General features: G+C 42.2%; 1 pseudogene; it reads left to right on the top strand.

Annotated features, from left to right (window-relative positions):
* Positions 1 to 15860: 15860 nt before the first annotated feature.
* Positions 15861 to 16354, top strand: LOC109395530 (39S ribosomal protein L49, mitochondrial pseudogene; annotated as a pseudogene).
* Positions 16355 to 24054: the final 7700 nt, after the last annotated feature.

The raw sequence follows: 24054 nt of genomic DNA, 5'->3' as shown, positions 1-24054 counted from the left end.
TTATTTCTTCAAATACATTCTCGATCCCTTGCTTTTTCTCTTCTCCTTCTGGTATTCCTATGATGCGAATGTTGTTGTGCTTCATGTTGTCCTACAGGTCTCTTAAACTATTTTCATTGTTTTTTATTGTTTTTTCTTTTTGTTGTTCCAAATGGGTGATTTCTGCCATTTTGTCTTCTAAATCACTGATCCGATCCTCTGCTTCATCTAATGGTGATTCCTTCAACTGTGTTCTTCACTTAAATTACTGTATTTTTTAGTTCTAACTGGTTGCTTTTTATGATTTCTCTATCCTCTTTATGTCCTCACTAAGTTCCTTAAACATTATTATCATCAGTGTTCTAAACTCTGTCTCTGAAAGGTTGGATACTTCTAGAGGTTTCTTCTGACCTTTTAAGTGGGACGTGTTTCTTTGTTTCTTCATTCTGGCTGTTGCTTTGTGATTGCTTTGATGTATTGGATAGATGACCTGGAAAAAAAAAGAAAAAAGAAAAGAAAAGAGAAGAAAAAAAAAGAGGGAGGGGGCTCTCTGCCTGCTTTAATCTGCAGACCACTTGTTCAGCAATAGAGAGACTATGGGCAACTCAGCACCAACTGTTGGGGGAAAGAGCTCAGTGCGTCATGCACAGGCCTCCCTCTCAGGCTTGCAGTGAGCTTCCCACAATTAGTTGCTGTGTGCTCTGAAACCGTGCTCATCACCAAAAATCCTCAGAGTTTGTTGTGGGCTGTGTGCTGCTGAAAAAAACCCTCTGTGGCGGAGGTGGGGGCCAGGCACCAGGAGCTCAGGGTGCCCCCAGCAACACAGCTCTAGGTGGGTGGGACAGGCCCCTAAGGCACCACAGGATGTGGTCAGTGGCCCCCACTGTGTCAGAGCAGCATGCACTCCTGCATCAGCAACCCACCCACATAAACTCGCCAGGAAAGCCCCTGCCGGATCATGCAGGCACACAGCTCATGGCCCAACACTTCCATGAATACTCCCTGTCTCAGCCTGTTCCAATCAGCCACTCGCAGATCAGGCCGAGCAGCCTGACAGCCAATCGCCACCCTAACAACTCTGCACAAGCAATGCGGAGAGAGGGATCCCAAGGCGACTCGCGCACTCCCACGTCTCAATGAACAGCCTGTTGGAGCTGAAGTGTGCCTGCCAGGTGTTTCTGTGGCTATGCAGCACAAGCAGTGCAGAGAGTGGGGCTCCAAGGCCACACGTGCACACGTACGCACCTGCACTCCTTCCACCAGACCAATGCGGTCCTGGACCTGAGCCTCTGTGGGAGGGCACAACCCTAAAAAAATGGCGCCCTCCTGTACCCTACTCATGTGCAAGGTCCACACCAGGGGATCAATTGTTCGAAAACCTCCAGCTCTCGTGCCAAAGGAGCTCAGTTCAGTCCTTCCCCAAAGGCTCCTGGACCCCGCTCACACAGCTACTCCCTTCACCAGGAACTGGGTGAGTGCTCACCAGTGAGCAAGTCTGTGTGCTGGCTCCACTGGTTCTCCAGCCGCCCTCAGCCTCACCAAGCTGAGCAAAGAGAGTCCTCACTAATTTCTACTGCCAGCTATCGTAGAACTCCTCTTCCTGGCAAAGCAACTCTGCACTGGTGAGCACGGTGTGGGGCTGAAGGATCTCTCCCCCAGCCTGAGAAGCCTCCCTACCACTGAGGTGTCCCTCACAGGGTCCGCCCTCTCTTGTCTCCGCCCCTCCTACCAGAGTCTAAGTGGCCTCCTCTTTAAGTCCTTCATTTAGAGGTTCTGTTCATCTAGTGTTCAGGGGACTATTGAGGTTGAATGTTCTATAAATTATTTGTAATTTTGGTGTGATCCTGGGAGGCAGTTGGCACAGTGTTGTCTATTCTGCCATCTTACCGGAAGTCTACATTTTAATAAAAGTCTTTTAAAAAAAGAATAATCCTGCTCTCAAGGAGTCTATAATCAGGTCCAAAAACATATTTATACATAAATATCTACAATAAATTTTACAGAAGCAAGGTACAAGTCTCTGTAAGGTAAATGGACAGTTGCAAAGGAAGAAGAAAACGTCTATTTTATATTATTAGGCTGAGGTTTATTGAGGAGTTATACTTTAAGTCTTGATACATAAATCATGTATTCTTTATAAATATGGGCCAACCACATAAACAAGGTATGGAAGCATTAAAAAATACTTTATAAGAAAAATAAATAAAATACTTGATAAATTAATGGAACTAGATGATAGGAGAATAGAGTTTGAGATGTATTAAGATAAAGCCTCACAGACATAATCAGGAATGACACTTTATTAGGGACATGTTCCTACAGCCTGGGAAGTTCTAAAATATTTTATCATTTACCTCTTAATTAACATTTAATCACTCACCCAGCATAGCTATTTCTACATTTATATGTATATTAACCTCATTAATTTTAATACAAATATCTGTATATAGATATGCTAATAATTCCTTCCCACATTCCAATAGCTTTTCTTGGGCACTCCCTGGGACAGTGTTCTCAAAGTGTCATCTCTAGGTCAACAACAGCAGCATCACCTGGGAATTTGTTAAAAATTCAAGTTCTCAGGCCCCACCCCAGACCTGAAATGGTAGCCAGCTTCCAAGATGGCCACCAATGAGTCTCACCTCCTAGTAGTCATGCCATTGTGCAATCCTCTCCCACATTAACTAGGGCTGACCTTTGTAACCAATAGGGTGTTGCAAAAACAACAGAGTGTAACTAATGAGGCTAGGTCACAGAACATTATTGTTTCCCTTTTGTTCTTTCTGGGATCACTTTCTCTTGGAAAAGTGAGCTGTCATGTCATAAGGACACAGCAGCCCTATGGGGACAACTCCACGGAAGAAAATGACTTCTTCTGCCAAGCATCAGCACTCCTTTGCCAACATGTGAGTAAGCCATCATAGAAGCAAATCCTGTAGCCCCAGTGAAGTTCAGATGACTGCAGCCTCATGAAACCCCAACCAGAATCATGGTGCTATACCACTTGTAAATATGTAACCCAGTAAAACTACATGACATAAAAATGTTTGCTGTTGTCTTAGGTTGCTAAGTTTTGGGTAATTTCTTACACAGCATTAGATAACTAATACATCTACATGAACAAATACTCTGAAGTAAAACATAGCAAACAGTGTTTTAACAAGACCTCCAGGTAGTTTGATATACATCAATGCTTGTAATCTAGAGCAGTTGTTGAAAAACTTCTCTTTAAAGAGTCATATAGTAAATATTTTATGCTTTGAAAGCCATACAGAAACCCCATCACCACTACTCAACTCTGCCAATGTAACATGAGCCACCAAAGACAATTTGTAAACACATGGGTTTGTATGTGTTCCAATAAAATTTTATTTACAAAAAAAAAAAAAGAAAAAGAAAAGTGGCAGGTCCGATTTGGTCTATGAGCTATAGTTTGCTAAACCCTGATGTAGAAAATAAACAAGAAAAGTAAAATATGGTAATATGAAAACTAATCTCATAAAATACACCTTAAATACAAGAGGGGCTGTCTCATGAATGACTTAATGGGCATTTTAACAAGTTCCCCAGTGATGCTCATGCTGCTGCAGATCCAGAACCCATTCCTTTAGACCAAATCAGGGGATACTGCCCCCTTTGGAAATCATGGATACAAATACTAGAATCAATGAAGAGATAAAATGAGGAATAGGTACGTGTTCAAATGTACATTTCAGCAGCAATGATGCAGGGTTGTGCTAACCAGTGTGGCTGCCCTGGCCACACATAGTCCTGAGCAAAGGAAACATGGCTCCGCCAAGCGGAGATGTGCTGTAAGTATGAGATACAGATTGGATTTCAAAGACAGCACCAAAAAAATGTAAGACTTTATTAAGTGTTTTTCTAATACTGATTACCTGCTGAAATGATAGTTTGAATATGCTGAGTTAAATATATTATTAAAATTAATTTCACTTGTTTCTTTTCTACTTTTTAACATGGCTACTAGAACAATTTAGATGAACATGTGGCTCGCATTATATTTCTATTAGTCAGCACTTGATCTAGAAGAATGGTGGAGAATGGCTTAACGAAAAGTAGAAGGTAAAGACTGGGGTGAGAGCTGACCCCTAATCAGGGGCTAATAATGGAGAGGTGGGACACAGACTTGCTACAACAAAAAGAGCTCAAAGAAAATCGGATCTCTGACTCAAGGTACAGCAGGAAAGACAGAGAAATGACATCCCAGGGCATCTTTATGAGCATCCAGGTAAATCCAGGTATCATTTGCAAAGACTTGGAAGCAGAGAGAAAGATGGGCAGAAATAAGAGAGAGATCTTGGGCGTACTGTGCCTGAAAAATCTGTGGAACAGGAAGACAGAGATCTCCAGGAGGCAGCCAGAGGTGTGCTTCTGAAGCTCAGGAGGGAAGCCCAGGATGAAGGTGAGGACAGAGTAGTCACTGGCATTTTGGTGGTAACTGAAACCAGCAGTGAATCAGATGGCTCCCCAGGAAAGAGACTGAGGAGGTCAAAGTACAAGCACAGGAACTGAGGAAGAAACTCCACACAGGAACCTGGAAGAACAGTCCATGAAAACTGAGAAAAAAGGTATCTGAAAGGTGAAAATAAAATCAGTAACCTACATTAAACATATAGTTCTTCACTTACAGAAAATGAATAGAAAAGGAAGGAGCAGAAATATTTTAGGAAAACCAAGGCATAAAAGTAAGAACTAAGATAATCAAAACTGAACACAGAAAAAAACAAAATCACAGCAAGGAATGGAAGAAAATCTGGTTTTTTTATTCCAACAGGGTGTGTGTGTGTGTGTGTGTGTTTGTGTGTGTGTGTGTGTGTATGCATATATATAAATGGGGGTGGGAGGGAGCAAAAAACTAAAGTAAAACTGACTTCAATTACTAAGAGTTATCAAACAAGAAAGAATTCTCAAAACTTAAAAATCATCTGGTGAATGTAAATATCAACTCTCAACTGAAGGCCTGAAATAGAGTGAACATATATAAAAAATTATGCAAATCTCCTAGAGTTGTCAAAAAATGGGTTCTTGGTGGTGCTACAGGAAAGAATTCAAGGATTCATGGAGTAAGCCAAGCAGGTGGTGAATTTATTAAAGAAGGTCAGTACACTCTTAAGAAGGTGAGAGTGGGCAGGCCTGGAGAAGAGCAACTGCACCAAAGAACAAAGAGGCTTAGAAATGTATTACTCCTAAATGAAGGCACGAAATATGCCAAGTTTTAAGATGAGGTTATAGGCGTTCCTAAGTGGGACCCTGCTAACCACTCTTTCCTGTTGGAGGAAGGTATTTTTTTGTCCTCATTTGGCTCTTGTCGGAACTGTCATGGTTCTACAAGGAGTGGAGATTTTTCGTGGCTGCCATGCTAATAATATTAGAATGCATTATAATTAGCTAAAGTTCACCTAAAGTGACAAGATGGCATCCTGGGTATGCTCTCTGTACATGAATCTAGTTCTAGCTGGTCTGATAGCTGCACTTTTCTTAAGGATGTCCTAATCTCCTCCCTCCTTTTTCTCCTCTTACCTCCTCTTTTCCTTCCTCCCCCTCTCTCCCCACGGACCTATTTTCTCTGCCTAAGGTAACATTAGACCATATGACAAAGGATAGAGGCTGCTGAGTATACACAGGAGGTCCCAAGAAGACAGACCCTTCTTTCCTGAGCATTTAAAGTAGTAACAGTACAGTCCAAGATGGCACCAGAGAAGGCTCCTGAACTCACCTCCTCCAATGGACACACTGAATCTACAGCAATACATGGAGCAATTCCTTCTGAAAGAAATCCAGAAGCTAGTTGAGCTACTCCTACATAATGGGCAAACAAGAAAATACTCACATTGAAATGGGTAGAAAACACTAAGACACAACCTCACCCTAAACCCCACCCCCCCACCCCCCCAACCCACCCCATACAGCACCTTACAGTCAGAAGCAAACTCCCAACTCCAAGCTTCTCCCTGAAGAGCAAAGGGTTTGGACTCCACATCCAGTTACCCCAACTTTTGACTCCTACGTGAAGGATAGGCCCCAAAAACACCAAGCTCTAAAAGCCAACAGATTTGAGTCCCCAGGCTCCCAAGAGAGATTTTTAGTGGTTCTCTCCAAGGGTAGTGCAGAGGGAGCACACAAAATGCCCAACTCCCAGTGTTTCCCTGAAAGAGGCTTACTTGCATACTTTAAAAGCTGCTGCCTGAGGGCCAGGCATCTAATCAGCATTCACATAAAGGCTAATTGCAATCCTCCCAGGAAACCAGGGAAGACATAACACACCACTCCGCCTCTCCCTGAAGCCCACTCCAAATCGCCAGTATCTCCCTGGAAGAAGCTTGGACACAGGACTGGCGCCCCAGCTTTTGCAGCTGCTGCCCAAGAGACTGGCCCCTGAATCGCCTGGCCCTGATGGCCACCAGGGATTGCATTCATGAGACCGAGAGGGCTGTAGCAAACAAAAAAATAGTCCTAAACGGTTGCAGGAGCACACTCTCCTGACCCCCACTCCACCTCTCCTCCCATCTCCAGTTGCTTCCTGGAACAAGCTTAACTACATACTTTTCCATCTGCTGCCTGAGGGCCAGCTTCTAATAAGCCTTCATATACCTGCCCTGTGGTACACTGACAGGTCTTAGTGCACCCTCAACTACTGGGAGCCACTAAGAACAAAGAAGGCAACTTGGACTATCACAGAGGTTTCAGACACAATTGCATGTTGACAAGAATATGGAGAAAAAAAGAATCCCTGTATAATGTTGGTGAAAATGTTCATTGGTGTAGCCGCTATGGAAAACAGTATGGAGGCTCCTCAAAAAGTAAAAAATAAAACTATCAGGATTTCTAGTCAAGATGGTAATAGAGTATATGCTGTGCTCACCTCCTCTAAGGACCACATCAATTACAAGTAGACCACAGAACAACCATTATTGAAAAATCACCTGAACCAAAGCCCTACAACTAAGGACATACAGAAGAAGCCACCTCAAGACTGGTAGGAGGAGCAGAGACATGGAATGAGCTGGTCCCACACCTGCGTGTGACCATTAAAAATTGAAAGGGATATCTCAGCTGCAGAGGTCCCCCCATGAGGAGCAAGGGGTCCCATCCCTTCCCCAGCCCAGGGTTTCAGTTCCAGGAAGAGAAGTTCCCATAATTTCTGGTTGTGAAAACCAGTGGAGATAGTGGCTGAGTGAGACAGAGGGCAGCTAAACTTCCAGATGCTCCTCTTAAAGAGAGCATTCATAGACTTACTCACTGACAGACTCACTCATTCTGAGCTCCAGTGCTGGGGCAGCAGTTTTAAAGGTGCCAGGGACATATGGAAAGGAACTGAATTGTCAGAGTAAGGTCAGCTTTCTCCCGGATGGAGGAGCTGGCAGAAGCCACTGTTTCTTTGTTAACCCCTCCCTTTGCAGACACAGGCAGATGTTATATCTGAGTTTTCATCAAACTGGCTATCACCTATCATCTGTCCTGCCCTAGTTATTCCCTGACACTCTGCCCCACCCAACTTTTGGGCACACTGAAGTCCCTTCCAGTGGCTTTTCCATATAAATGGCCTGCCTTGGCTCATGCTGCAGACTTTCCTAAAAACCTCTCAAAAGTTCACAAAACCCAAACAAGCAGCATCTGGTTTCAGCATGTCCTGTACCTCTGGCTGAACAGCCCTAAGCCCAACACTAGCAACAGCCAACCTTGGTTCCCAGCTTGGCCTCTCAAGGTGCTTCCAAGTACAGCACGGATAGAAGCCATCTCTGGATTGCTTTGTGGTTCATGCCAGGTCCCCTCCCAGGAAGTCCCAGGTCTGGCAGGCCCACTGGCCAGCTTTGGGCTGGGCCAGAGCATCACCAGGCCACCTCCAAGGACATCACATCCAAGGGCAGACTGGGCAAACACCAGAGCCCCATTAAAGTGAACCCTGCTCTGTACAGTCAGCCTCTGCACAACAACTCCTCCACTGTAGTCACAGCCAGTCCTCACAACCAAGCAGCCTGAGGTTGAATCCCTCCAAATAACATGCAAATAGCAATCAAGGCTCAACCATAACAGGAGAGCACACAAAGCCCACACAAAGGACACACCTGGAGCACCCAGCTCAGGTGACCAAGGAAACTAAACCACTGGGCCCACAGCACACCTACTACATAAGGCAATTCTACTAAGACCAGGAGGCATAGCAGCCCTACATAGAAACAAACACAGGGAGGCCACCAAAATGGGGAGACAAAGAAACATTCCCTCCCCCAACAACAACAACAACAACAACAACAACAACAACAACAACAACTACTCCAGAAAAAGAACTAAACAAAATGGAGACAAGCAATCTACAAGAAGCAGAGTTCCAAACAGTGGTTATAAAGATGCTCAGTGATCTCAGGAAGAATTTCAACAAAAAGATAGGAAATATAAATATGGAGATAGAAAACACAATAGAGAATCAGTCAGAAATAAAGACTACAATAACTGAAATGACAAATACATTAGAGAGAATAAATAGTAGATTAGATGAAGCAGAGGATCAAATCAGTGATTTAGAAGATAAGGTAGCAGAAAATGCTCAATCAGAACAGCAAAAAAGAAAAAAGAATTCAAAAAAATGAGGAGAGTTTAAGGGGTCTCTGTGACAACATCAAATGTACCAACATTTGCATCATAGGAATACCAGAAGAAGGGAGAGAGCAAGGAATTGAAAACCTATTTGAAGAAATAATGACCGAAAACTTCCCTAAGCTGTCAAAGGAAATAGAAATACAAGCCTAGGAAATGCAGAGTCCCAAACAATATGAAACCAAAGAGGCCCACACCAAGACACATCATAATTAAAATGCCAAAGGTTAAAGACAGAGAGAATCTTAAAAGCAGCAAGAGAAAAGCAGTCAATTACCTACAAAGAAGCTCCCATAGGCTGTCAGGTGATTTCTCAACAGAAACTTCCCACATGGGCCAGTGAGCTGCGTCCAAGCTGAGCTGCCTTTAGCTGCTAACAGGTAGCATGATGGCTAAGCTGGTGAAAGCACGTGCTCCTAACAATAAGGTTGCCTGTTCAAGATGGTAGGCTACGCCCGCCTGCTACTAAAGACTGAACTTGGCACCGTGAGCTAAGCTGCCGCTCAGGTGGCTCAGGGGATAGAGCACGCACTCTTAACAACAAGGCTGCCAGTTTGACTCCCACATGAGATGGTGGCTATGCCCACCCGCAACTAAGACTGAATTCGGCACCTTGAGCTGAGCTGTCACCTGGATGACTCAGATTCAACTCCTGCATGGGATGGTGGCTACGCCCACCCACAACTAATTGAACACAGAACCTTGAGCTAAGTGGTGCTACTGAACTTAGAAATGAGCCTGCTGTGCCCTCCACAACTAAGATTGAAGGACAACAACTTGGCTGTTCCCCTTCCCCAATTCCCCAACACTGTTCCCCTCTCCCAATTCCCCAATAAAATCTTTAAAATAAAACCAAAAAAAAAAAGACATGGGGGGCTGAATGGATAAGAAAACAAGACCCTTACATATGCTGCCTACAAGAGATTCACTTCAGATCAAAAGACACATACAGATTGAAAGTTAAAAAATGGAAAAAGATATTTCATGAAAATGGAAACAACAATGAAAGCTAGAGTAGCAATACTTATACTAAACAAAATAGACTTTAAATCAAAGGCTATAATAAGATACAAAGAAGGACCCAGTAATCCCACTTCTGGGTATTTATCTGAATAAAACCAAAACACTACTTTGAAGGGACATGTGCATCCATATTTTCATTGGAGAATCGTTTACAATAGCCAGAATATGGAATCAACCTAAGTGCCCATCAATAGATGAATGAATAAAGAAGAAGCAGTACATATATACAATGTAATATTACTCAGCCATAAAAGAGAGTGAAATCTTTCCATCTGCAGCAACATGGATTGACCCAGAGGGTATTATGCTGAGTGGAATAAGTTACAGAGAAAGACAAATGTCAAATGATTTCACTTATATGTGTATCTAAAGAACAGGATAAACAAACAAACAAAAGAGACACAAGTTCACAGATACAGAGAGTATTTTGATGGTTGCCAGATTTGGGAGAGTTAGGGGAATGGGTGAAGGGCGAAGGAGATTAAGAAGTGCAAATTGGTAGTTACAAAATAGTCATGGGGATGTAGGGCATAGCATAGGGAATATAGTCAATAATACGGTAATAACTATGTATGATGTCAGATGGGTATTATATTTATCAGGGTGATCACTTTGTAAGTTATATAAATGTCTAATCACTGTGTTGTCCACCTGAAACTAATATAATATTTTATGTCAACTGTAATTGAAAAATAAAAAAACAATTATATTTTAAAATATATAAAGAAAAAGAAACTATTAACCTGAAGGCCATGGGAACTAAGCAGGCTTTAACAAGATGGAGTCAGGCAGGCCAAGCATTTCACACTGTTACAGTCTGTCCCATAAAATAGGCAAAATTTGGGGGTGAGGGGGAGAGTGAGAGTGAGAGTGAGAAACCAAACCATACAACAGAGATGAAGAAAAGCATATATTCACAAAGATGGAACAATAGTAAAATTATAGGAGAATCATATGTGGCATTTCATAGCAATAAATTTTCAGAATACAGCAGAGGAAACATTGTTTACTACTAAAATTTTAACAAAACTGATCCACAAAGATGATCATCAACCAATAACTGAAGACAAGATTTGCAAACCCATTGATGATGTAAAAACCAGCAAGATTGGTTTTATTCTGAATTCTAGCCAGCTTTTCAAGATTAAATGAGTCTTACATTATTCCCCAAAATATGGATAGTGCCCCAAATCATTAATGAACTATGAAAATCTTAATACCAAAACTTTACAAAGTCGTACAACAAGAAGAACCATAGGTCATTTTTTCTTATAATTTTGATGCAGTTGTTCCTAATAAAATATTAGTTCAGGAGTATACCATAAAAATATCAACCCACTGGAATATGCTCTCTATGAAAGCAGTGGCTTTCTGTTTTTCACAGTGAACTTTCAACCTTAAACATGGAAGGTGCTCAATAAATCTTTTTAAATAAATGAAAGACCAAATCAGGTTTATTCCAGTGATATAAGGCCAATTCAACAATAGGAAACTTAATCAATATGAGTCACTGCATCAATATGTTAATCTGGGACACAAGATGAAAATCACTAGCTAATGGGAAATATTATGCAAATTTTAAATTATATATTAGCAGCCACCATTTAGTAATATAATGGAAAGAAAAAAATAACAGTTTTGGAGAAATGTTGAAAGTGATAGATCAATGAAACAGAATAGAGAGCACAGAAATAAATCCATCCCTATATGGTCATTAAATCTATGACAATGGAAGCAAAAATTTACACTGGTGTAAAGGCAGTCTATTCAATAAATGATGCTGGGAAAACTGGACAGATACATGCAAAAAAAATGAAACTGGACCACCTTCTTACTCTATACACAAGAATAAACTCAAAATGGATTAAAGACTTCACTGTAAGACCCAAAACCATAAAACTCCTAGAAAAAATATAGGAAGTGAACTCTCAGACATTACCCTTTAGTGATATTTTTACAGATATATCTCCTCAGGCAAAGAAACAAAAGAAAGACTAAACAAATAGGACTTTATCAAACTAAAAACTTTTTCCACAGCAAAGGAAATCATCAACAAAATGAAAAGACATCCTACTGAATGGGAGAAGATATTTGCCAATGATACATCTGATAAGCAGTTAATATCCAAAATTTATTTTTTAAAAAAACTCATACAACTCAACACCAGAAAAGACCAATAATCCAATTAAAAAATGGGGAGAGGACCTAAATAGACATTTCTCCAAAGGGGACACACAGATGGCCAATAGACATATGAAAACATGCTCAATGTCACTAATCATCCAAGAAAATCAAATAAAAACCACAATGAGATACCACCTCACTCCTGTCAGAATGGCTATCATCAATAAATCAACAGACAACAAGTGTTGGCGAGGATGTGGAGAAAAGGAAATCCTTGTTCACTGTTGGTGGAATTGCAAATTGGTGCAGCCACTATGGAAAACAGTATAGAGGTTCCTCAAAAAATTAAAAATAGAACTACTTTATCACCCAGCAATTCCACACCTGGGTATTTATCAAAAAAATCCAAAACACTAATTCAAAAAAATATATGCACCCCTATGTTTACTGAAGCACTATTTACAATAGCCAAGATATGGAAACAACCAAAATGCTCTTTAATAGACAATTGGATAAAGAAATTGTGGTACAGGGCCAGCCGAGTGGTGTGATGGTTAAGAGCTGGCTTGGGACGCCAGAGGGCACCGGTTTGGAGCCCACATATGAGGGCCAGTGACACTGCCCTCTACAGCTAAGATGCTGAACAACAGCTCGACCTGGAGCTGGGCTGCCATGAGTCGCCGGCGACGGCATAGGCTGCAGCCCCTGCTGCAGTGGGTTGCCATGGGCTACCATGTGTAGCTAGCAGCCAGCGTGAGCAGCCAGCAACCGCTGTGAGTGGCCGTCCAGAAGCCGGCGACTGATCTGCCTCGCCCAGGAAGAGCGCAATGATGGTACCATTGAAGCAACGTCCTCCACAACTAGACTGAAGAACAAAAGGACAGCAACTTGTCTGTTCCCTTCCCCCCAATTCCCCAATAAAAATCTTAAAAAAAAAAAAAGAAATTGTGGTACATTTATACAATGGAGTATTACTCACCCATAAAAAAGAATGAAATCTTACCATTTGCAACAACATGGATGGACCTAGAGAACATTATGTTAAGTGAAATAAGCCAGACTGAGAAAAACAAATACCATATAATCTCACTTATACATGGAATCTAATGAACAAAATAAATGAGCAAACAAAACAGAAATAGACTCATAGATACAGAGAACAAACTGATTGATGGTTGCCAGAGGAGAGGGGGGTTGGGGGAATCGGTAAGAGGGGTGAAGGGATTAGGAAGCACAAATTGGTAGTCACAAAATAGTCACAGGAATGTGAAATAATAGTATGGGGAATATGATTGGTAATGTTGTAAAGACTATGTATAGTGTCAAGTGGGTAGCAGACTTATTGGAGGGACCACTTCATAAATTACATAAATGCCTAACCACTGTGTTGTACACCTGAAATGAATATAAAATAATATTGAATGTCAACTATAATTAAATATATATTGGGTTGTCAAAAAATCATAACGTTTTTTTTCTATATTTTTTGTTGCAAAAATGCGTCATGACTTTTCCGACAACCCAATATATATATGGTCATGGGATGTAAAGTACAGCATAGGGAGTATAGTCAATGGGATTGTAATAGCTATGTACAATGTCAGAGGGGTAGTAGACTTGGTAGGGTTATCATTTTGTGAGGTGTGGTAAATGTCTAATCATTACGTTGTTTTGTACATTAATAAAAAAAGAAAAAAGAAAAAGAAAATGATATAGCTAGAAAGGTGTATGACTCAGGTCAAAATTATTTAAAATGTTAGGAAGGAAATCATATATCTGGTATGAGACTTATATTCAATATAGGTATATATATATAGAGAACTCTCACAACTTAATAATAAAAAGACAACCCAATTTAAAAATGGATAAAGGATTTTTTTTTTCATGACAGGATCAACATGGCTGCTGCGTTGAGAACAGACTGAAGAGAAAAGGGAGGAAGCAGGCTGACCACATTATAAGACAGAACAAGATGAAGTAAAGCAATCAAATGACTGACTGGTTGAGTGAGTCTACACAAAACATTTTAGTGAATTGACTGGTACAATCCTAAGAGCAGTTTCAAATGGACAAAGGATTTTAACAGACAATTCTCCAAAGAAGATACACAAAAGGCCAATAGGCATATGAGATGCTCGATATCATTAGTCATTAGGGACATGCAAATCAAAACCACAGTGAGATACCACTTCACACCCACTAGGATAACTATTATCAAAAGGACAGATAGTAAATGGTGACCAGGATGTGGAGAAATTGGAGCCCTCTGCTGACAGGAATGTAAAAGTGCAGTCACCATAGGAAACTGTTCCACCGTTCTTCAAAATGCTAAGCATAAATTTACCATAAGACCCAGCAATTCCACGCCTAGATATACACCAAGAGAACTGAAAATACACGTCTACAGAAAATCTTGCACATAGCAGCATTATTGCTAATAGCCAAAAAAAGCAGAAAAGCCAAATGTCCATCAACTGATGATTGGATAAACAAAATGCGACATATCCATATGATGAAATATTTGACCATAAAAAGAAATGATGTGCTGATATGAGAGTAAGCCACAGCATGGATGAATTTTGAAAACACTAGTTAAGTGAAAAAAGCCAGACACAAAAGGCATATATTATATGTGAAATATTTATATATTTATATGAAATGCCCATTACAGGCAAATTATATAACAAGACTGAAACACATACACACATATATATATGGGCCGGCCAAATGGCTCATTGGTTAAGAGTTGGCTTGGGAGCGCAAGCTCTGAGCAGCAGGGCCGCCGGTTCGGATCCCACATGGGCCAGTGGCGCTGCGCCCTCTACAGCTAAGATGGTGAACAACAGCTCGACCTGGAGCTGGGTTGCCGGGAGTTGCCGGCGACAGTATAGGCTGCAGTGGGGCTGCAGTGGGCGGCCGTGAGCTACTGTGAGTGGCCGGCAGCCAGCATGAGCAGCTGGCAGCTGGCGTGAGCCACCATGAGAGGCCGTCCAAGGGCCGGCAACCAACTGCCTTACCCAGGAAGAGCACAATGGTCACAATACCAACATGGGCCAGTGAAGCGACGTCCTCCACAACTAGACTCAAGAACAAAATGACAGCAACTTGTTTGTTCCCCTTTCCTGATTCCCCAGCGCTGTTCCTTTCCCCCAATTTCCCAATAAAATCTTAATATATAGATAGATAGATAGATAGATAGATAGATAGATGATAGATAGATAGATAGATAGATAGACAGTCAAGAAACATGAAAAGATGCTCAACACATCATCCATCATCAGAGAAGTGCAAATTAAAACCACTATGAGATACCAGTATATTCACCCACAAATAAAGGAAATAAAATAAAATAAAATAAAGGAAAACCTCACAAATAATAGCAAATGCTGAGAAGGCTACAGAGCAGCTGGACCTCTCCCATAAAGCTACTGGGAGTATTGAGTATGTAGCTACTTTTCAAAACATTTAAGAAATTCTATCAAAACAAATGTGTGTGTGTCATGATGCATCAACTCCACTCCCAGGTTTGTAGCCTCACAGTCAAGTGCACATGTACACCAAAGACATGCAAAAAGCCAGAATTAGCAACAGCCTGTATCTCTGTCCAGAGCAGAACAGATGGACTGTGGTGTACTCATTCATACAATGGGAAAAAGCAAGCTACTGAGATCATCCCACGGATGATCTCACAGACATGACATTGAGTAAAAGAAGTCTGATACAAAAGAATATATATATATATATATATATATATTGCGCAAAATTCTATTTATATGAAGTTTAAAATGAGATGAAACTAATGTATGATAATAGAAGTCCAAATATTAGTCCTTTGAGTGAGAGTGGGCAAGCACAGTTTTGGAAAGAACACAAAAAAGCCTTCTACGAGGCAGGAAATACCCCTTATCTTGTCCCATGAAGCTATCCAGATGCAGAGCACATGAAAAATTCATCAAGTTGTGACCTTAGGATTAGTGCACTTTACTCCAATTGCAAAAAAAGAAAGAAATATTAACAACTTGGAAGATTTGATCACAGACTGAACGTGTGGGCAGCAGACAAAGGACAGCACTTGGAATAAATGCCGTAGCAGAAAGCTGTGTATGGGGAAGTTCAAGATGGCAGCGACCACATTCCAGGTTGAGCTTAGGGGCTGGGAAACCGGTGACAGCCAGGCTGCGGGTAATGGTGGCTGAGACAGACTCAAGGGCCTCCTGATGTCCCCAGCTTTGTGGAGTCTGTGGATGAATACCAGTTTCTGGAGCACCTGTTACCCCCCCACCGGCACCCCAAAGCCCCCAAAGCATGACCATTATTCCATTGCTAGGGGCTGGAGCTCCCCCAGAGACCAGCAACCTCCTGCCCCACTCTGTGCGTCACTCTCGATGCATGTGTCATCCCTGTCTACTAGGACATTACACATGGCACCCGCCAGATGACTGATCAAGAGGCAGAGGGGGACATCTGGGCCCTGCAGAACATGGAAGATTTTCTGAGCCCACTGTGGAAGAAGACACCAGTCACTCAGGTCAGTAAGGGGACAGGTACCCTGCAGGTCAAGGGCTTTTCTGACCAGCACCTTAAAGCCTGGCTCCTAGAGAAGGACATCTGAGGCTCAGCTGAGCAGCCTGTGTGACGGCGTTCCCCACAGACAGGAATCTAGGGGGTCCCAGGAGAAGGGAGTCGGGTGTTGGGGCAACTAGAATCAGGGCACAGAAACCAGGGCTGAGGGCTTATGCAGGGTTGAGTGAGGGCTAAATGTCTTTGGAGCAGGCCTCATTTGCATAAAGGGAAAATGAGACCCTCTGCACAGGTGACAGCACTGGAGGAGGGCTGTCTAACTTTGGAGATCCACCAGAAATAGCCAAGCTAGTAGGGGGCATTAGTTGCTGTCCCCTCCTGCCCTGCACTTTGGCCCGTTCCTGCTTTCCCTTCATGGGATCAGCTATTCAAATTCTGGAGGCTGTTAACTATTCCTCTGGGGGCAAGCAATAGCCCAACCCAGTTTAGGGGAGGGTAGCACAGAACAAACACTTTGGGCACATTCCTTCCTTGGCCCTCAGACCCTCACTGCTGCAAATATTTCCAAGCCCTTGCGTTAAGACAGACCTGACTTGGAGGCTACAGGGAACAGATGCCTCACACATGGGTCCTAGAAGTCCTCAATTTCAAGTGAAGTGCTGGGCACAGGGGCACAAAATGCCCATGTCACCCCCTGGGCTCATTCTTTCTACCCATGGAGAGGTAGAAGGTCCAGTTCCCTCTGCTCACTCCATTCCAGACCAGAGTTAGGCCTGACAGGGTTTCCAGCTCCGGAAAGCTAAGTGATGAGCTTTAGCTGGTCTGCCCACAAGGGCAGTTCCTGGCAGCCCAACACAGGGCCATCCTTCCCAGCTTGCTGACCTGGTGTCAAGGCTGCCTTTGCAGTAAGGAAGTTGATGGCCTTTTGCCTCTGCCGTATCATCCCACCCACAGCCATTGAACCTTCACACTTGCCCCATTCATCACAAGGGCCAAAGGCCTGAGTTCCCACCCCCATCTCAGCATCAGACTGGCTAAGACCAGAGTTCAGAGCCTGGCTCCCCTACTTGGTCTCTGACCAAAGCAGGGTACTTAACATTTTGGGGGCTTAATTTCTTCATAGGTAATAGGGGTACATCTTCCTACTAGTTTAATCATTTACAGTGTGCCCAAGGACAGTGCTGGCTTCTATAAAAAACCCTCACTCTGGGAGATTCCAGACCAGCCTCAAGTCTACTAGAACCTGAGCAAGAAAAAGGAGCCTGGCATACTGATCCTATGACAGCTGCTCCATCAATCATTAATGCAAGTTTGTTTGTTTTTTAAAGATTTTTACTGGGGAATTGGGGAATGGGAACAGCGCTGGGGAATTGGGGGAAGGGTAACAGACAAGTTGCAGTCCTTTTGTTCTTCAGTCTAGTTGTGGAGGACGTTGCTTCACTGGCCCATGTTGGCACCATCATTGCTCTCTTCTCGGGTGAGGCAGATCAGTCGCCGGCTTCTGGACGGCTGCTCACTGCGGCTGCTGGCCGCTTACGCTGGCTGCTGGCTACACACAGTAGCCATGGCAACCCACTGCAGCAGGGACTGCAGCCTACACTGTCGCTGGCAACTCACAGCAGCCCAGCTCCAGGTTGAGCTGTTGTTCAGCATCTTAGCTGTAGAGGGCAGTGTCACTGGCCCCCATATGTGGGATCTGAACTGGGGCCCTCTGGCGTCCCAAGCCAGCTCTTAACCAATGCGCCACTCAGCCAGCCCGTTAATGCAAGTTTTTATTTGGCTGTGAGGAGAATCAAATTTTTGCCACCCGGAAACTGCCTTTTTTGGGATATTGATTTTATTTCATTTATTTATTTGTTTATTTTTTAATTGAATTGGGGATCTGGGGGAGGGAAACAGTGTTGGAAAATTGGGGAGGGGGAGCAGCCAAATTGTTGTTCTTCAATCTTAGTTGTGGAGGGCGCCAGTCGCCATCTGGCTGCCTATCAGCAGCTCGTGGCCTCTAAGCTAAAGGTGCTGTGTTACAATCTTAGTTGTGGGTGGGCATAGCCACCATCCCATGCGGGAGTCGAACCAGCAGCCTTGTTGTTAAGAGCACACACTCTATCCACTGAGCCATCCAGATGGCAGCTCAGCTCAAGGTGCCAAGTTCAGTCTTACTTGCGGGCAGGCGTAGCCCATCATTAAACAGGCAGTCTTGTTAGGAGCACGTGCTCTCACCAGCTGAGCCATCCTGCCACCTATTGATAGCTCAGCGGCAGATCAGCTCAGGTGCAACGTCACTGGCCCATGTGGGAATCAAACCAGCAGCCCTGTTGCTCAGAGCTTGCACTCTTAAGCTAACTTTTAACCAACTGAGCCACTAGGCCAGCCCATGGGATATTGATTTTAAGCTGTTAATTAAGAAACAAAAGTTTCAGAAAGAACCTTTGAGCCTCCCTCTTTTCCTGCCCAAGAGATTCAGACAGAAAAACCAGCTTTAGGAAGGAAATATTAGGATGTTCCCCTTACCCTAATTTGAATTAAGTGTGGTGAATAGGAGGGCTTCAGGCTGTTGGCTAGACACCCATTCTGTCCCATTGTTTCTGGGTTGTCCAGCAAGAATTTTCCTGCCATGTGTGTTCCACTCTTCTTCAACTACCTGTAAATCACCCATCCTTACTTCTGAAATCTAAGACCCCATGCCCCAGTTTTCTCCTTTGTCCAAAATGTCATATATACCCAATGTTGCCTCACTGTCTTAGGAATTTTCATATACATGTGAATTCCTCATGCACATGTATTAAAATTTGATTTTCTCCTCTTAGTCTGTCTCTGTTAATTTGATTATTAGCCCCAGGTAGAAGAACTTTGAAGGTGGGAGGACAAGTATTAATAATTTTAACCACCACAGCTGTATATACAAGCTATTAAAATCTGTACAATATTTACAGAGTTTTTTTTTAAAAGGAATGCCATATTTGTTACCCAGATGATGGGCTTCCTGGTGATAACATTTGATGGGAAATAAAGAAGGGTGGGGGCTGTTAATAACTTTTCCTTTTGTATCTATAGAGTTTAAAGGGCATATAGAAGACCTATACAGACATATACAGCAGATAGGTAGCCACAAAGTTTAAGGAAGAGAAGTCTAAGCTGGAAGGCCAGATTCAAGCATCCTACCAAATGGTAGATCCCCAGAGAGATCAGTAAGCAAGACCAGGAGAGTGAAGACAATAGGAGATCAAAAATAGAAACTTTGAGAGAAGCAAAAATAAGAGCCAAGAAGAGGGAATAGATTCCAAAAGAAGACAGAAAAGAAATACCAATGATGGGGAATTCCAGTCAAGATGCAGAGTGGGTAAACAATATGCTCGATCCTCCATGACCACATCAAAATTACAACTAAATTATAGACGCACTACCCTTGAAAACCTGAAGCCTAGCTGAATGGAATCCTATAACTCAGGATATAAAGCCATATCAAGACTGGTAGGAGGGGCGGAGAAACAAAAGGGCTGGCCCCACACCCAGGTAGAGAGGGATAGCAGGGCTGCAGAGGTCACACCCTATGGAGCAAGGGCCCCAGCCCCACGCTAGGCTCCCCAGTTTGGACCACCATTGAAGGGAAGAGGAGTCCCCACAATATCTGGCTGTGAAAATCAGCATGTATTCTGTTTGGATGAGACAGAGGCTGCTGGAGTCCCAAGCGTTCCTCTTAAAGGGTCCGCACATGGACTGACTTACTGAGAAAATCACTCGCTCTGAGTTTTACCTCTAGGGCAGCAACTCGTAAGGCACCAGGGACTTACAGGGAGGAATTGAATCAATAATTTTTTAAATGTAAATAGATTAAATGTTCCAATCAAAAGAAATAGGGTGGCTGAATAGATAACAAAACAAGACCCATACATATGCTGCCTACAAGAGACCCACTTCAGATCAAAAGACACACACAGACAGAAAGTAAAGAAATGGAAAAAGATATTTCATGCAAATGGGAACAAACAAACAAACAAACAAAAAAGATGAAGTAGCAATACTTATATCCAATATAAGAGGGTTTAAAACAAAGGCTATAACAAAAGACAAAGAAGGACATTACATAATAAAGGGATTAATGCAACAAGTAGATATCACCCTCGTAAACATTTACATACCCAACCTAGGAGCACTCAAATATATACAGCAAATATTGATGGGCATAAAGAGAGAAATCAACAATAATACATAGTATTATTATGCATAAAGGAGACTTTAACACCCCAGTGACATCCAAACACAAAGTCAACAAGGAAACAGAGGCTTCAATGAAACATAAGACCAGATTTATTCAATTGATATTTTTATAACCTTTCACCACAAAGCAGTACAATATACATTCTTTTCCAATGCACATGGAATATTTTCCAGCATAGACCATGTGTTAGGCCACAACAGAAGTCTCAATAAATTTAAGAAAACTGAAGTCATATCAAGCATTTTCTCTAATAACAATGGTATGAAACTAGTAATCAATTACAAGAAAAAAACGGATTCAACCAAAGAAGTAAAAATCCTCTACTCAGAAAATTATAAGACACTGAAGACATAAAACAAAGAAGATACAAATAAATGGAAATACACACCATGTTCATGGATAGGAACAATTAATATAGTTAAAATGTCAATACTACCTAAGGCAATATAGAGATTCAATGCAATTCATCTATCAAATTACCAATGACATTTTTCTCAGAAATAGAACATATAATCCTAAAATTTATATGGAACCATAAAAGACCCCAAATAGCCACAGCAATCTTGAGAAATAAGAACAAAGTGGGAGGTATGACGCTATTCAACATCAAATCATACTACAATGCTATAATAATCAAAACAGTATGATACTGGCATAAACAGACACATAGATCAATGAAACAGAATAGAGAGCTTAGAAATAAATCCATTCATATATGATCAATTTAATCTATGACAATGGAAGCAAGAATTTATATTGGGGTCAAGATAGTCTATTTAATAAATGGTGCTGGAGGGCCGACCGAGTGGCGTGTTGGTTAAAAGTTGACTTGGGATGCCAGTTCTGAGCAGCAGGGCCCCGGTTCAGATCCCACATTAGGGCCACTGATGCTGCACCCTCTACAGCTAAGATGGTAAACAACAGCTTGACCTGGAGCTAGGCTGCCATGAGTCGCCGGCAATGGCGTAGGCTGCAGTGGGCTGCCAAGAGCCACCATGAGCGGCTGTCAAGTGGCCAGCGACCGGTCTGCCTCACCTGGGAAGAGCGCAATGGTAATACCAACATGAGCCAGTGAAGCGACATCCTCCACAACTAGACTAAAGAACAAAAGGACAGTAACTTGTCTGTTCCCCTTCCCCGATTCCCCAATGCTATGCCCCTCCCCCAATTCCCCAATTAAAAAAATCTTTAAAAAAATAAATGAATAGGGCCGGCTGAGTGGCGCGATGGTTAAGAACTGGCGTGGGACGCCAGAGGGCCCTGGGTCACATCCCACATATGAGGGACAGTGACACTGCCCTCTATAGTTAAGATGCTGAACAACAGCTCAACCGGGAGCTGGGCAGCTGTGAGTCGCCGGCGACGGCGGAGGCTGCAGCCTTTGTGGCAGTGGATTGTATGTAGCCAGCAGCCAGCGTGAGCGGCCAGCAGCCGCAGTGAGCGGCTGACCAGAAGCCAGCGACTGATCTGCCTCACCTGGGAAGAGCGCAATGATGGTGCCAACTTGGGCCAGTGAAGCACCATCCTCCACAACTAGACTGAAGAACAAAAATGACAGCAACTTGTCTGTTCCCCTTCCCCAATTCCCCAGCACTGTTCCCATCCCTCTAATTCCCAATAAAAAGAAATCTTAAAAAAAATAAAAATAAAAATAAACGAATAAATAAATGGTGCTGGGAAAACTGGCCTGACACATGCAAAAGAATGAAACTGGACCACCTCCTTATGCCATATATGAGAACAAATTCAAAATGGATTAAAGACTTAAATGTAAGACCCAAAACCATAAAACTCCTAGAAGAAAATATAGGGAGTAAATTTGCAGACGTTACCCTGAATAATATTTTTACTAATATAGCTTCTCGGGCAAGGGAAGTAAAAGAAAAAATAAACATATGGGGAAAAAAAAAAACAAAGGAGGCCAACTGAACGGGAGAAGATATTTATCAACGATATATCTGATAAAAATATCCAAAATTTATAAAACACTCACGCAACTCAACACCAGAAAAACAAACAACCCAATTAAAAAACAGGCAGAGGACATGAAGAGACATTTCTCTAAAGAGGACATACAGATGGCCAAAAGGCATATGAAAAAAATGCTCAACCTCACTAATCATTACAGAAATGCAAATAAAAACCACAATGAGATACCACCTCACTCCAGTCAGAATGTCTATCATCAATAAATCAACAGACAAGTGCTGGTGAGGTTGTGGTGAAAAGGGAACCCTGGTGCACTGTTGGTGGGATTGCAGATTGGTGCAGCCATTATAGAAATCAATACGGAGGTATCTCAAAAAACTGGAAATGGAACTACCGTATGACCCAGCAATTTCACTCTTAGGTATCTATCCAGAAAAACCCAAGGTGCTAATTCGGAAAATTATATGCACCTCTATATTTATTGCAGCATATTCACAATAGCCAAGACTTGGAAACAACTGAAATGCCCATCAGTAGACAACTGGATTAAGAAACTGTGGTACATTTATACAATGGCGTATTACTCGGCTATAAAGAATGAAATCTTACCATTTACAACAATATGGATGGACCTAGAGAACATTATGCTAAGTGAAATAAGTCAGTTGGAGAAAGACAAATACCATATGATCTCACTTATATGTGGAATCTAAAGAACTGAATAAATGAGCAAAGTAAACAGAAATAGTTTCAGATATATAGAGGAAAAATTGATGGGTGCTAGATGGAAAGGGGGTGGGGATGAGGGAGAAGGGGAAGAGATTAGACAGCATAAATTGGTAACTACAATCTTGCCACAGAGATATGAAAGACTGTTTGGGGAATATAATCAATAATGTAAATATTTTATAGGGTGTCAAATGGGCACATGTCTTGCTAGGGAGACCACTTCATGGATGGTGTAGATGCTTGACTTCTGCACTGTACACCTGAAGCTGAAGCTGAATAATATTGTATGTCAACTATAATTTAATATATATATATATATAGTCATTGGATATGGAGTATAGTATAGGGAATAGGGAATAGAGTCAATGAAATTGTAATATTGGGTTGTCGGAAAAGTCAGGACACATTTTTGCAATGAAAAACAGAAAAAATATGTCATGACTTTTCTGAAAACTCGATATATATGATGTCAGAGGGGCAACAGATTGGGGGAGGAGGGTTATCACTTTGTGAGGGGTGAAATGTATAACTATTACATTGTTTTTACACCTGAAATAAGAAAAAAAGGAAAACTGAAAACCACACAAATACATAGAGCTAAATAACATGCTACTAAACAATGAATGAGTTAACAACGAGATCAAGGAAGAAATCAAGAGATACTTTGAAACAAATGATAATGAAAACACAACTACAGGAACACAGACAAAGCAGTTCTAAGAGCAAAATTCATAGCAATATAGGCCCACCACAATAAACAGAAAAAAATCTCAAATAAACAATCTAACCTTATACCTAAAGGAATAAGAATAGAAGAACAGGGCCGGCTGAGTGGCGCGATGGTTAAGAACTGGCTTGGGATGCCAGAGGGCCCCGGTTCGGATCCCACATATGAGGGCCAGTGACACTGCCCT

The sequence above is a fragment of the Hipposideros armiger genome, unplaced genomic scaffold (genome assembly GCF_001890085.2).
Source record: "Hipposideros armiger isolate ML-2016 unplaced genomic scaffold, ASM189008v1 scaffold_476, whole genome shotgun sequence".
NCBI lineage: Eukaryota > Metazoa > Chordata > Mammalia > Chiroptera > Hipposideridae > Hipposideros > Hipposideros armiger.
Note: the sequence above shows the minus strand (reverse complement) of the source record. Positions and strands in the feature narration are given on the sequence as shown.